Source organism: Crocuta crocuta, unplaced genomic scaffold, assembly GCF_008692635.1.
Source record: "Crocuta crocuta isolate KB4526 unplaced genomic scaffold, BGI_CrCroc_1.0 scaffold36, whole genome shotgun sequence".
Lineage (NCBI taxonomy): Eukaryota > Metazoa > Chordata > Mammalia > Carnivora > Hyaenidae > Crocuta > Crocuta crocuta.
Window position 1 is genome coordinate 20,592,642 of NW_027532203.1, and position 12,904 is coordinate 20,605,545.

Below are 12,904 nucleotides of genomic sequence, written 5' to 3' on the forward strand. Positions count from 1 at the left end.
TAATTAAGAGTAGTACTTTCACAAAGTATAGCTAGGAAAAAAAAACTACAAAATGTTAAAAAAAAAAAAAGAATGCTTGTGAACATTATTGAGCTAATATGATAGTAAAGAATTACTACATGAGGATTTGGGGGAGGAAAGATAAACAGGGAAATAATCCTAACATTTGTGAACACTCTTCCCTTAGCCGAAAAAGGGGAAAGCTGAGAAACTAAGAGTGGAGGATGAAACCAAGAAACTAAACCCCAATGGGCTAAAAATGCAGGTGTTAGAGCCCAGGTCCCTCCAAAGGGGAGGCAGTAGTGGTTACCCTCTAGGTTGTGAGTCTGATCGAGACAGATTGTACCACAGAAGAAAGGGTGCTCTAGAATTTAAAAAGACCCTCATAGGCATTTCAGTTCAAAGTTGAATTATCCCAATTGTTCAAATTAGATGGAAATAATGTAGGATTTCTAGTACATCCTAGTGCATAAGCACACATCTGACCAAAAAAAATTTTTTTAATAAAAAATAAAATAAAATAATAAAATAAAATAAAATTACAGGGATGCCTCAGTAGAAGTGTCTAACTTTGTCTCAGGTCATGACCTCACAGTTCTGTGTTGTCAACTGGAACTTTGGATTCTGTGTCTCCCTCTCTCTCTGCCCTTCCCCTGCTCGGGCTCTCTCTTCCTCTCAAAAATAAACATTAAAAAAAAAAAATCACACAAAATTCTAGGCCTCAAATGATTTCTTAAAAGAAATCTGCAAATGTAATACCAAGTGCACAATCCAAAATCACCAGGTACACTAAATGACAGGAAACACGTGCTTTGTGTTGGGATGAGGGAGAGCAGTGGGCAGGAAAAAGAACAGAAGCAACAGAAAGTAGAAAGAGACAGTGAAGGACTCCAAATACTGGAGTTATCAAATTCAAATGTTAAAATGCTATGCTTAATATGTTCATGTAAATAGGGGACAAAAGGGATATTATTGGCAGAAAACTGAAAATTCAATTAAATAAAAACTCAAAAATTGAAAATACAGCAACAAAAGTTTAGAATGCAGGGGCTGGGTTTATGGCAGATATGACACAACTGAAGAGCTTAATAGTAAGCTGGAAGAAAGGTCAAAATACAATAAGCATTATGAAGAACATAAATAAATAAAAATATTTAATATACAGAAGACAAGAAGAGACATGATGAATGATGTGAAAAGAGCTGAGCAATACCAGTGAATACATTTATAAAATAAAGAGCAAACATATAGAACATTTGAGCACAATGATAGAAAACTTGACCTAACTGGCATATATTGGACACTGTAACTAACAACTCCAGAATGCATAATTGTGAAACATACATGAAAACATTTCAAAATTTTAACCTTATGCTGTGCAGTAAATGAATCTCAACAAATCTCAGAGCATTAAACTCATATAAAGTGTATACTCTGACCACAGTGCAATTAAGCTAGAAATCACTAACGGAAAATAATACTATGTTTGTAAATTAATACATAAACTTCTATAATAAACCATGTATCAAAAAATAAATCTGGGGCAATAGAAAAAGTTGAGTAATACCACAGCATGGTAATGCAGCTAAGTCCACAATTAAAGGCAAACATGTAGAATCAAACAACACATTTTTAAAAAATAGAACAAATTGTAAATCAATGAAGAAGTTAGAAATAAAATAAATCTTAGTAAAGTGTGAGGAAGAAAATGACAAAGACGAAGGCAAATGTTTAAGTGAAATCATAAATACAAGCTTAAAATGAAACATTTTAAATATAATCTGAGACAAGACTAATCATGACAAAATATCAATGTCAAGAATAAGAGTGAAGTACCAATTGTATAATTAACAGACAATAAAAGGATACTATGAAAAACTTGATGCAAAATAATTTGAAGTGTGTGGTGATCAACTTTAAAATGACCAAATTTATAAAAAAAATATATATAACTTCCAAAACACTCAGAGAAAGAATGGAAGATTAGAAATTCACTACCAGTGAGTTCTACCAAACATTTAGGAAAGAAATAATGGTAATATTGCCCAAAATCTTTTCAAGAAATGTTAAAAAAAAAAAAAAGGAAAGCATTTCAAATTCACTTTATGAAGTATTTATATAGATAAATTTGATAAGCATATTAGCAAAGAGGAAAATTACAGCTAATCTAAATAAAATGTTAATAAACTACATCTGTATGTATGTATACATACATGTATAACACTGTCATGACTAACTTAGATTTATTCTGCACATTTGATTCAAAATATTAATCATTTAACTTATATTACATAGAAATTGGTAAAAATATCATCTCAATAATTTAAAAAACTTCTATAATTTTTACCCATTAGTTATAAAAAATACTCCTAATGTCTTAGGTTTAGAAGGAAACTACATTAATCTGATGAAACATTGCTGCACAAAAAATCTACAACCATCATATGTAATGATCAATGTTGAATGACAAGAATTATACTGCTCTCCTTTGTACTCAATATTGAGCTGGAAATCCTAGCTAAGACAAATAAATAAAAACAACAAATAAATTTGTAAGTGTAGGAAAATGAAATAAAAATATCATTATTTGCAGGGTATATAATCACACATAAGGGCCTACAGATAAATTATCAGAATTAACAGGTGAAGTTGTTGAATTGAGAAGAGCAAGGCTGTTAGCTACAGGTCAACGTACTACAAACAAAACAAAACAAAAACAACAGTTGTATTTTTACATTCAAACAACAAACAGTAAGAAAATATAATTTTTAAAAATATTTCTAATTGGAAGAAAATCAAATGGCTTAGAAAAAATATTAATAGAAGACGTGCAGATATCTAAACAGAAAACTATAAAATAATATTGATAAAAATAAACACCTTAATAAATGGGGATACATTATACACACATTATATATGCCAACTATCTCTAAGCCAGTCTCAATTCAGTCTAAATCCTAGCAGGTTTCTCCCCACTTTTGGTGTGTGTGTGTGTGTGTGTGTGTGTGTGTGTGTAACTTGAACTAACTAAAATATATATGACAACGCAAAGAACCTAGGGGTTTGAAAATTTTTGAAGAGAAAGTGAATGAGTTCATGTTATAGCATATATTGATATTTATTTATTATAAAGCTATAGTAATTAGATCAAGGTGTTAGTAGGCTAAGAATAGACAGAAGGCCAAATTAAAGGGAATCTAGAAACAGACCAATGCCTATATGGACATGACAGTCTTGATACTACAGAGCAGTGCAAAATGGACAGTCTTTTCAATAAATATGCTTGGACAATCAGCTATCCATACGAAAAATAATGGAAACTGACCTTTATGTCACAGCATCAACAAATACCAAAACTAGGGTTATTTTCAGTATAAAATAAAAGACAAACTTCTAGAAGATAATATTAAATATATATGTATGTGTGTATACAGTCATTGCTTTTATCACAGGAAAAATATTTCTTATACAGAGCACAAATATAATCACAAGGGAAAAACTGATAAAATAGACTTTATTAGAGTGAAGAGACTGATAAAATGGACTTCATTAGAATGGACTTTATTGATCTGTTGATCAAAAGATCATTAAATGATGTAAAAGAGCCACAAAATGGGAGAAAATATTAGCAATACTTAAACCTACAACTATGAGAATATTTAAGGACATCAGAGTTTTTTAGATAAGAGATGTCAAAGTGCCTTAAGAACATTAGTAGCCTGAGCCTTTTGAGTGGAAATATGATATATAATAGGACTCTAGCCCAAATAAACAAACAAAAAAAGATCAACTTTGCTAAAGAAAAAACAAAGAATTAGAAAACCAAAATATTTAGTATATGATCAATAAATAAGCTAAATAAATTTCAAGACAGAGGATAAAACAGAAAAAAAAGTGGGTAAAGAGCTACATTAGCATTTAAAAACACAGCACTAGGGAGTTCCAGAGAAAGGAGTATCTGGTGATGTCAGTGGTGGGCACTGGCTTGAAGCTGGAAGTGATGGGGGTGTTTGGGGCAAAGTCTTTCTACAAACCAGAGGCTGGAAATTACAGCAGCCCATAGATGCCCAAAGAAGCCAGAATTTAAGTAACATGTAGTCAATCTTCAGCTATTGTTCAGGACAGGGAGTAAAGAAATGAAGACTCCTTTATGTAGATGGTATTTCTACACGACTTTCTCTAGATAGAATGTAGCAGGAACTAACTCTTCCAGACTAAGAAATGAACTGGGAGTCTGACTGCCATATAATTTATGTTATCAGTCATCACAGAATCAGGCAACTGTATTTGGCTTTGGCATTCCTGTTGTTTATTTCTTTGTTTTCCCTTAACATCTTAGCAAAATTTTGATTTCAATGCTTTTGCCTTACAAAGGCTGGTGGGGTAGGGTAGAAGGAGACAGGTAAAGAAAGATAAAAAGAGAGGAAGGAAGGAAGAGGGAGGGAGTAAGAAAGGAAGGAAGGAAAAGGGAAGGAGAAAGGTAGGAAATAAGGATTGAAAGATATAAAGAAGGAAGGGAAAGAAAGGAAGAAAGGAAGAAAGAATTTTCTTAAATTGGCTAATGGTTGGTCTGGGAAATTTGAGGACAAAAAGAAAGAAAAAACTTCTGACTGACTGTTATTAGAGGAGCTGGGGTAAGCACAGCACTTTGGGGAAATGGTGTGATCATGCCAGCTGGAGGGTTAGGGGAAATTGACAAAACTGAGTCCGTGGGCAGGATGAGTTCTCTAGACCAAGGGCACCACTGGGAATAATTGAGATAGCTGTTTTTGCCTCTTCATTATATTAAAAAATATATAAAAGATTGTAATTCAGAATGTTAAAAACTGCCCAGATGTTCATTATTTCAGGCCCTGATTTACTTTTGATCCCTGGGCCTCTCCTGTTATTGTCATGTTTACTGGGCCTTGCAACGTGAATTCTATACATCACCTAGAGAAGTGCCCTGGGATGCTGGGAAGCACATCCACTGCATATCTTAGAATTACACGCAAGATTTAATTAATGGTAAGGGAAAGTGTTCACAGAAGACTGAACCGGGGGGAAAAAAAAAGTGAGGGGAAGAGTATCCCAAGGCAGCTCTAGAAAACATCTTTCATTCTATTAGGTCCCTGGCTTGGTTTATCTTTATTCTGTACAATATGAGCAGCAGGGTGGGGAATGAAGTTGACCAAGATTTCTCAGATATTTGAGTACAGATGAGTACATAGTAACTTACAGGAGGGTCTCTTAGGATGCCCCGGTTTCTAGACATTTGGGGGCATAGATAATTACCTTATTAGCCTCAGTAGACTCTGTTAAGCTGAGAGAATGATTTGACTACAAAATTAGAGGATTTTAACTTCTAGTAATGACTGAGTAAGTATATTGGCAAATCTTCTCTCTGGAAAGAAACTACGAAAAACTGGGTAAAAAAACTGAACAAAAAGACTATGCTGGTGCTCTGGAAAGTGATCAAAAACAGATAATAATATGACAAGCATTTATATTTGAAAAACTGTGGAACTTTGGGTATATACGAACTGGGAATCTGGCATTCTGGCCTGGGCAACTCCATCTCTGCAGCTTTGTTGATGCAAGGCAGGGGAGGCCATGAGGGGACTGGCAGCTTCTCTGTCCCCGTTAAAGTTGGCTCATTTGACATGTTACATGCTTGTAATTCCCCTTCCATAAATGCCAGAAGGGATTATGGTCAAGAAAAACAATATAAAGAGAAGTGTTAGTTAGTATCTTTGGTACTCAGCAAGCCAAATGAACCCTTGAGCCAAAAGTCTGTGAAGGATGATCTTGCTGATTAGATTCTCCAACAAAGGGCAGCAATCCCTACACAAAGGCACTCCCTGAGCATTTGGCTTTGTCACCTTCCTAATATGGCCTCTAGGGTACAGCATTTTTGAAAAGTGACCAATCCTGTAGTCAGGCTCGTGTCAGAACTAAATGCCTGAACCATGGGAGTCTTGGGAGTATCTTGCCAGATCTTTCCATTTGGGGGAAGACCAATTCAAATGCAACTAACAGAATGGGAAGGACCCAATAAACCTAACTTGTCAAATGGAAATGAAACATACAAAAAGTTAAATGGCCCGATCTTAGGGACATTTCAGCTTTATGTAGAAAAGTGGAGGCTAGGGGCGCCTGGGTGGCTTAGTCGGTTAAGCGTCCGACTTTCGCTTAGGTCATGATCTCGCGGTTCGTGGGTTCGAGCCCCGCGTCGGGCTCTGTGCTGACTGCCAGCTCAGAGCCTGGAGCCTGTTTCGGTCTGTGACTCCCTCTCTCTCTGACCCTCCCCTGCTCACACTGTCTCTCTCTCTCTCTCCCAGAAATAAATAAAACTTTAAAAAAAAAAAAAAAAAGAAAAGTGGAGGCTATTCTTAGGAGAAAACTTTAAATCACCATTCAGCTTCCTCAGGCATAATTACTGGCCATACATTTACAGAGAATTCCCTAAATGCCTGGGCTTCCCTCCCTTATAGTTTTGCTTATTGAAATCCAATGGTGTCCACTGGGCTTCTGTGGCTGTTCAGCCCAACTCCAACTAAGTGGAAACAAAAGCAGACATGGTTGGCCTACTCAATGGGTAGAACTCAAGACATTTCTCATGACTCTGGGCAACACTCTCCTTGGTGAACCTTGTTACAGTTTTACTGATTCATAGGCTATTGCCAATAGCCCAGTGGTCTGGTTTTTCACTTGGATAACCACAGATTAAAGACATCTCTCTTTGGGGCCACAAAATATGAAAACAAATAGTGGTTGCCAATTGAACTATTTGGGTCACTCAAGTAAATACTTACAGTAAGCTCCTGTTTTCTGATGAGGCTAGCTAGAAGTAAGTTGCTAATTGAGATTCTCTACCACCCAGGTCAGCATCACTGCTGCCTAGATTCATCATGGTATTACATATGGCAACATATCGACCATCATAAACTGGAACATCATAGTAAAAATCCTATGTTTCTGCCAGCCCAGAAGAGACTGTCTACTGTATGCTAGTCTTGTGATTCTTGCAAACATCTGACATAGTTGTCTTATGGTAGAGGGAGCCTTCTGCATTTACTCCTGGCAATGAACTATCTCAGACTTTTGAATTCCCTGCTGAGATTTTCAAAGATACCTCACTTCTGAGGACACTTTTTTCTGGTTACTGTTTTGTTGTTTCAGCTTGAGTAATTGAAACATCTAATGCCTTTGAGACTTTTGAAAGTAGCATTTTAAACTTTCCAAACCATTTGCAGTCTGACAGTGGCTGATAATCATGGTATCTGATGTAAATTCCATACTCTCTGCTACACAGAGGCATTTGGCATTATTAAAAATTAGAACAGCCTTCTAAAATACTGACACAAAAATATTTTTGACTCTACCTCTTTTAGCTTCTCCTAGTCTACACACTTCAGTAAGTCTTTTTGGTCACTGAGTATGGATGTCCCTTAAAAGGAATTTTCTCTTTTAATCTAAGAGTAAAAGACCTATTTGGAAAATGTGATATTCTACCTACACCATTCTTGGGCATGATGCTTCTTTCCCTCCCCTAGCAGCAACCCTAGGCTAGACTGTTGGTTAATCCTCTGACTGGCAAACTGGCCAAAAGAGGCCCTAAAGTATCAAAAATTAATTTCAATTCAGCCACCTGGATTCTTTTCCTGGATCAGCATGGTTCTAGATCGTATGTAAGAACCACTATAGTAATGAGTGTATTAATAATCATAAAAAATACCTACTTCCTCTTACACTTGGCCCTTCTTGATGAGAAGTCTAGATGTGACAAGAGAATGATTCAGAGCGGGAGGAGGGTTCATGAAGTTACAGCCACTGGAACATGATATAACAGTTTGTGGCAATGGCCAAGGGCAACACAGGAACCTAGGGATGAAACAGGTTACATCTCATGAGTAAGAGATGAAGTAGGGCCGTTAACAATCTGTTGTATTTCAGTGTTGCACCTGGAATATTCCTTACAAGGAAAAACATCCTGGTGCCATTCTCTTAAACCACTGCAAGTAACTGTTGAGTCCACTGTACCCCATATGTTCAGTAGAGCTCTGGACACACTTCGATCATTCCTCTTAACTTTTATCAGTGATCTGTCAAAAACAGCTGAGAATGGCCCTGGCTCCTGAACCTCCCATGTAGATCACCTACCAACACTTCAGGATATCTCTCCTAACCCCATTCTCAGTCATTCCATGGGAGCAGACAATGCCACTCAGCTGGTAGCACAGATAAACAGAAAAGGGTGGACTGACTGTCCTTAGGCAACCCTCCAGAAACCAGAATTAGACTCAATTATTACGACTGAACTGGGATAACATAAGCCTACCAGCTGTCTGAAAAGCAACTTTGGAGACATTGTCAATCTGCACCTCCCTCCCCTCAACTGATAAGTTCTCGTTTCGGATCTGTAACAATTGCAAACAACGCTTTCCTTGTAGAGGCACCATGTATGCTCCTTGTATGCTATTTCTTGTGTAAGATCACCTCCTTCTTCCAAATATGGTGATTTGCTCCTGAAGAGTGGTCAAAGAGAACTTCACGTGTTGAAACATCATCTTGCTCCCAGAAGGCATTCAAATCTCACTGGCCAAGGCTGTAATAGATAGAATTTCCCTATGCTTTCTCATGGGATGCTAGGGTTGAATTGTGTTTCCAAAAAAGATATGCTGAAATCTTAATCCCCAGTACCTATAAATGCAAACTTATTTGGAAACAAGGTCTTTGCAGATGGATTAGAATGGGTGCTAAACCCAATGGCTGGTGTACTTATAAGAAAATACAGAGTCACAAAGAGAGACAGGGTGAAGAAGGTTGAATGATGTTAGAGATGGAGATTATAGTGATGTAATACCAAGAACTAGCAACAACCACCAAAAGTTGGAAGAGCCAGGGAAACATTCCTCCCTAGAATTTTCAGAGGGAGCATGTATTTGTGGACACCCTGATTTTAGATTTCTAGCCTCTAGAACTGTGAGAATAAATTTCTGTTGTTTTAAGCCACCTGATTTGTGGTAATTTTTTTACAGCAGCCCTAGGAAACTAATACATGGACCAAGGCAGAGTCTGTGCAATTGCTAATACATCTTGCTGTGCCTGGATAAATGCCTCAGTCCAAGAGGAAAGGTCAGGTAGTTAACAATGATATTTATGGTGAGAGGGAAGTGAAGATGTAAAAGTTTGAGCTGAGATTTATGTGTATATTTTGTCAATTTTACCTTTGAGATCACATTCTATACCTGTAGGTATTATTCTGATCTTTTAAGGCCAAGATGAATATACAACAAAATTACATCAAAAATTTCCCAATAATATTTAGCACTCGCTTCTCCACACTTTCTCAATATTCTTCCTAGAACTTTGGTTTACCCATATCATCTTGCGTAAATTATTGGTATTTGCATATCCAGTGAAATTATCAAAGTTTTTGATATTGGGATCTCTATTTTATTCATTTTAATGTCTTCTGGGACTAATATAATGCCTAACCCACTGTATACATGATCAGTAGCCAATTAAAGCTTAGTGAATGAATCAGTGTGTATATTTACATCTGTGTATTCTTCATTATATTTCTCCAATAGAGCTCTATCCAACTGCAATTAAAGTATGGAACTATGAAATGGATAGAGTGTGGGATGTTTGATTAATAGTAGATAAAATTTATCAGCTATGAATTTGGTCCACCTAAACTTACTTATCTCAATGAAAAGGACAAGAAATTGTCTACTTAATCTCACTTTCCTCAGTAAGTACATTCTTGTTCTCTGGGTCCTTGTTTCAATATTTTATATTTAAAATCAGAAGTTGGGGGCGCCTGGGTGGCTTAGTCGGTTAAGCGTCCGACTTTCGCTTAGGTCATGATCTCGCGGTTCGTGGGTTCGAGCCCCGCGTCGGGCTCTGTGCTGACTGCCAGCTCAGAGCCTGGAGCCTGTTTCAGAGTCTGTGACTCCCTCTCTCTCTGACCCCCCCCTGCTCACACTCGCTCTCTCTTTCTCTCTCTCCTAGAAATAAATAAAACATTAAAAAAAATAAAAATAAAAAAATAAAATCAGAAATTGATTTTTCCTTAGCTCTTCCTGGTTTATATTCTTACTCATTAATAAGGCAGTTTTGTGCTACTGAGGCAAATAAACCTACTAATAAGGTTATGTTGTGGAGCTGAGTTAAGATCTGTGGAGAATTTCCAGCTGTTTATTTTTCCATCTCCCAGACAAATACAGGAATGGCTTTCCAAAGCATATTAAGTTATAATTTCCATTTCTACATAGAAAATAGAACTACAATTTGGAAAAAGGACTCTGTGTTTGAGCTGGCAACTGGCTGCTATATAATTATCATTGCTCTTCTTTATTAACTGCCCGCCTTTGCCTTATGTGGCTCTTTGTTGATCGAAGTAACCCCAATCTTGTTGCTATGGTGACAGTAACAGTAGCTGAGAGGATTTTGTTTGTGGTAAACAAATTCAGGCATATGCTTGAAGCCTGGTGGAGCAGCTTCCCAGCTTCCCTTATGCTGCTGTCCTTGTATAAAATCAAAGAACTGCAACTAAGAAACCCCACAGTCCAGATTTGAAATGGAAAAATCAGAACCAGTCCTAGATAATCCTTTCTTATGTATGTAGGAATGTCCTGGTAGGTATGTCCACATTCATAAGACAGGGCCTCCTATGCTACAGGGGTTTCTCTATGCAACAGCATAAATAAATGGTCCTGAGACTGAGAAAGCCTCACACCCCTGGGGACATTTGGCAGCAATAGCAATGATGGAGCAATGCATTAACAGAATAAGAAAAATTGTTTCTCTTTTTCTTCCCGATCCTCTCTAAGGCAGCCTGCCATTTTACATACTGGAAGGAGAATTCCTTCAAAACATTCTTTTGTAAACATTGAAGTCAGACACCTTAAACCCTGTTTCTTAAATTTGGGGTTCTATGAAAGTAAACCATCATGGGAAGGAGAACAGCTATAATGTAGATAGATAGAATCTAGGGTAGGATTCACTGCTCTGCACTGTGGAGGACATGTTGGTGGGTGGTCTGACTTCAGGGACCCCAGATATTCTTCATTTCTCATTCTCTGTCTCTTCCACCTACCTGTTCAAATGTCTTCTCTGCAATCCAATAACTGAATTCTATAATTCCAACTCTAAGACCTTTATTCCCACTCTACTACTGTAAGATAAGATTCTGATGGGTCACACAATAATGATTGTGTGATAATACTAAAAGCTTGAAGATAGTATCAGTTATTTATGGTCACTGGGGTGCACAAATTAGAGATTCTTTCCTGGTATAAAACAATAGAGGAATAAAGTAGATCACCTAGCTGCACCTGGTTAATCTTACAGTAGAGAGCAGAAGGGTCACCATAGCCTGAAATACCAAGAACTACTTTTTTGAACTTAGTAATCGTTCCTGCAAACTAGGAGAATTGTGATGTTCTGGCTCATACTAGTGAAAGAACCTTGCTGACCTCCCTTCTCAGGTTTCCTGACCTTCAAGGGCCCAGCTCTACTGAAAGGGAGACTTTAACACAGTAATAGAGGAAGCCAGCTTTTAATCCCTCAAACACAATTAACCTTCCTGTTAAATATTTTCTTCTATTTTAACCTTTTATTTAGATATTTGTCTGACAGGCCCACACTAAGAATATTAGTGCCATAGGCTTTGACGTAGCTCATCAATTTATGTTCTCCAATGAAGGGTGTGGGGATGGTGGGGGGTGAACAGAACAGACCAACATTAAAGTGATTTTTCTGTTAAAAACATTAATCAACATACCACTGGTTGGTGTACAGTATTTGTTATGATGTGTCTATGTAAGTTACCAAAACCAACCCCCCTCCAAAAGCATGTTACTATAAGAATCCTATTAAACAGTAGTAGTAATAATAAATAAAACATAGCATATTTTTAGGGGTCCCTAGATGGCTCAGTCAGTTAATCATCCAACTCTTCATTTCAGCTTAGGTCATGGTCTTACAGTTCATGAGTTTGAGCCCTGTATCAGGCTCCATGCTGACAGAACAGAACCTGTTTGGGATTCTCTGTCTCCCTCTGCCTCTTTTTCTGCCCTTCCCACACTTGCATACTCTCTCTATCAAAAGTAAATAAATGAACTTTAAAAAAATAACATACTTAAAAAATTAAAAAAAAAAAAAAAGAAAGAAAGAAAGGGGCGCCTGGGTGGCTTAGTCGGTTAAGCGTCCGACTTTTGCTNTATCCAATGTAAACACTAAATAAGAAATATAATTCAACTGAGGTCTTAATACTATTGCCTACTCTCAGATTTTGTATCTTTTTAGTCTTACAGCATATATTTGTGTCTATTGATGTCTTAGTTCTATTTCTAAGAACTTCACCCATCACATTTACTTTATTAACTACCAGTCCCCACAGTCATCCTATTTCTCTGTAATTGCTCAAATACTGTGTAGACACACACAGACACAAACACACACACTGGCCTTCTCTCCAGTTCTGCCATGCCCTAACTCTTGATAGAGGTTCTTCTTTCTTTTGCTATAACATCTCATTCAGCCACTTACAATTATGGCTTATTATTATACTGGTGAGTAGCTATATGAGAATTTTGGCAAATGTCATGTTTTTTCCTTCATGATTACCAGCTAAAAGAAGTTCTACCATGTGTCTGAAGGAGAAACAGGGTGTGGAAAGGTCACACAGATCTAGGAGCCACAATTTGAACTCATGTCTGTCTGACTACAGGGTTGATGTTTTAATTACAACACTAAGAGGTTCTTTAGCAAAAATACTTCATTCCTATTCTGTGAAACTATTCTGTATGATACTATAATATTGGATACATTATATATATATATACACATATATATTGTTTAATACTAATAATTATATAATATGAAAGATAAACCTGAATGTAAAGTAAACTGT